This window comes from Cupressus sempervirens, chromosome 8 (genome assembly GCF_028749045.1).
Source record: "Cupressus sempervirens isolate cs-2001-9-10 chromosome 8, ASM2874904v1, whole genome shotgun sequence".
NCBI classification, from domain to species: Eukaryota; Viridiplantae; Streptophyta; class Pinopsida; order Cupressales; family Cupressaceae; genus Cupressus; species Cupressus sempervirens.
Window position 1 is genome coordinate 659,237,574 of NC_143125.1, and position 3,643 is coordinate 659,241,216.

At 32.9% G+C, this 3,643-nt stretch overlaps 1 pseudogene; it reads left to right on the forward strand.

Moving 5' to 3' along the window:
• Nucleotides 1-1,440: 1,440 nt before the first annotated feature.
• Nucleotides 1,441-3,309, forward strand: LOC149544173 (pentatricopeptide repeat-containing protein At5g28460-like; annotated as a pseudogene).
• Nucleotides 3,310-3,643: the final 334 nt, after the last annotated feature.

A 3,643-nucleotide genomic window follows, 5' to 3' on the forward strand; every position in this document is an offset into this window, starting at 1 on the left:
TAGATATTGTGTTGTGGTGAATACATTCCACATAAGGTGACTGCGAAAATGGAAATCAAATTTGGGTTATGTGATTATTGTTTTGAAGTAAATTATGTATCGTTTAATTCTAAATAAAGAAGTATGGAAATGAATAGAATATAGATAACACAAAGAATACTAGTGATACTCGTTATGTTATTTTAAGGGATGTTATGATTTGAATCCTATAATTAGTGAGAGATTTTAATGTAATACCCCATCTCATTATAGACTTAGAATCAATTGTAAGAATTTGATTAATGTACATGTAAGATATAAGGTGTTATGATACATACATTATGAATTACTAATATGGCTACTATTCTTGAAAATATTGTACTTAGAGAAGTGGTTATAGTAAAATGAATGATACATATTTGTAAATGCTTTTCATACGCAAATGATTCAAAGGAAAATGATGTTGGAATATGATATCGATCTAATGTGTTGATCTATGGTTGATTGGGATATGTATTAATGTTTACAGTCATATATTTATATATATGTTTGGTTCACTGATGTTTAAATTGAATTGTGCAGAGGATGATTATGAAGATCTTCAAGGAATCTATGCCAACTCTTTACAATAGTCAAAGTTGCCACAATGCAAATTATGTAAAATTGGATGTAAACTAAAGTTGGACTTTAGAGGGGTTAAAATGGACCCTAAAGTGCATTTTGGGTTAAAATAACCTAACCCACTTATACTACCTAGGGTTGGGAGCTAGTTTTAGGTCAAATCATGGTTAAAGCTTTCATTATGACACCTCAAAGGTACCACTTCCCAAGAGTGACGAAAATCATAAAGTAGGAGACACTCCATGCCTTCTCCCCTTTTTAGGAGATGTGACATTTGAGTGAGAAGTCCTATGAAAGATTTATAGGTTGGAAACTATGTTTTAGGTTGGGTCATGTAGGTCCTTATGTGAAACCTTGGTTATGTAGCTTTGAATAGGGTCAAACATAAGTAAAATTCGTATGCAAACTTTAATTGAGCTTTCAAAGGGTTAGGATGACTCCTAGTGTTAGTTTAGTACTTGTTTTGAATGCCCACATGGTAGACCTAGGGGTTTTGGGCATTTTTACTCATTTATACTCTTATTATGGACTTGGGGGACCACCCAAAAGTTGCTTTTACCAAGGTGGCCGAAAATGAAGGACAACTCTTGAAGAATGTGAAGACTTGGAAGGACAAAAGCTTCTCTTGAAGATTGTAAAAGGAGGAACACCAACCAAGGACAATTAATGTGAATAAGATAGGTAAGGAGGAGAAACCAATGTCACCCACACCCTTCCCAAGAAGGCTTGGGAGATGTAGAAGAAGGAGAGGGTTTTAAGAAGAGTAGGGGGGAAAACATTGAGGGGATGGAACCACTCTACATTTTGAAGACAAATTTTTCTTAATGGAGTGAGGAGGAGATGGAGGAAGAGGAGGAAGGATTCTGGGTTGAAGATGAAGATCTATCTAAAGGGAGAGCTCTTGAAAAGATAAATAACTTATATGCATTTAGAGTAGTTCTTACTTATTGAGATGAAATATTGTTAGAAAAATTATTCCATAATGTTTCAAAGAGAACTCTTAGGATTGCGTCCATGATCTCTTGGTTGAAATGAGTTCTCTTGCTCGAGGGTATGGCTAGGGCACAAGCGGCCTCATCATGCCATTATGGTAGGGTGGAAAAGGGCACTTGTGTGAATGGTTTTAATAATGATTGTTGTAATCTTGCAAATGAATATGAATGAAATTTTAGATCTTAAGTTTTTGATAATATATTTAAACTTGTGTATGAGAGAAGAAGTTGTGATAAAGATTATAGAAATGATGCTATTGTTATTTGAGATATTGTAAATCTGTTCTAAAAGCTATTGTTATTTATGGTATTGTTAGTTAAGAGAAATTATTTTGGATTTTAAATTTGTGAGTTAGTTCATTAGAAACAAGTGGCTAATGCTCAAGATCATTTTATCAAAATATCTATTGTGGATCTAAATATTGACTCTAAATCTTGATAGTTATTTGATAAATTTAAATAAGTTTTTGGTAGAAAAAAATGGGCATGACACATTTGGGGTTTTGTTGAGATCACATTTACTGCAGACATCAGATTGTGATGAAAATCACCACTAGCTCCCCCATTTTGATTGACCATTCTCCTAATAGCCAGTGAGCTTGATGGAAGATCAGAATCACCAAAGGTAAGCATGTGAAATATAAACAAACAAGATCAGGTAAAATGGATTTTTGTTGAGGTAAAGGTGGCATGGGAAAGATCAATAGCAGGACTAGAAAATTTTTACATTCATCAAATTAAAGATCTACTGAATGAGATTAAAAAATAGGGGCCTTCAATTAATTTTTTCTTGGCTAAGTGCCTCATTTAGCACTTTGAAAGGGCTAAGATGCTGCACAAATATTTACATGTCTTCATTGAGGTAAGAAAAACATATCCAAAGTTGAATAATCTTCTTTACAATCATCTTTTTGATGTTTTCTATAAAATCAGGAAAGATAAACGAGGCTCTCACTCTATTGCATGCAATGTTGAGGGCCAACTATGTGTCAAATAAGATCATTTTGAGAGAAGCATTTTTGACATTGTTAAAGGAAAACAAATTACAAGAGGTAGAGATGACTATAGTTCACATCAGTGAGAAATGTTGCAAGTCTTTCCCAGATACCCTTAAATTTACTCAGTTCACTAATGCAATGTGTAAAGTAGGGAAGGCAGACAAGGCCTAGGAGATTGTCCATTTAGCAAAAACTTGGGGATGTCCCTCAGTGTAGTGCCCTTCAATGTGATATTGTATAGCCTTGGCCGTTGTGGCAATTTCTCTAGAATTGATTTTCTTTTCTTTGAGATAGAAGAGATGAGAATCAAATCAAATATTACAACTTGTAATACTCTATTAGGAGCATATTGTGAGTGGGGTTATATTGATGAAGCATTGGAATTTTTAAATAGAATGAGGCATGGTCATTGTTGTCCGGAAAAAATTAAATTTACTATCTTGATTGGTGGCCTCTATAGAGTAAGCAAAGTAAATGAAGCTCTTATATTGGTGGCTAAGATGGGTGATGCTAATTGTACCCCTAATGAACTTATATTTACTACTCTGATTGCTAGTCTCTATAAGGTTAACCGAGTAGATGAGGTTCTTTGATTAGTTGCTAAAATACTGTAGGCTCATTTTTCTCCTAATATAATTAGATTCACTACCCTAATTAATGGATTTTACAGAGTGGAGAGGGTAGATGAAGCTATATTTTTCTTAAAATCAATAGTTTAGTTAATCATTTTTCTTAAAAAAATCAAAAAAAAAAAGAAAAAAAGTAAGAATAATAACATATTTTTGTTTTGGTGGATCCACATGTTTGCTTGTTGAATGTGTTATTTCTTTGTTCCATATCTTTGTAAGGAATTTTCTTGTAGTCTTGATAGGTTGATGAACACAAACATTATGTATGTATTGTAAATTTGTCTGCAAATGTTTTCTCCTATATTTTGCTTTCTTAAGTTTTGGAAGTGGATGTTAGGATTTATTATATCAATAGAATGTGATAATTGAAATTATTAGAATCAAGAGTGGTTAGATAAACTTATCTAAATATTAGATAAAGAGT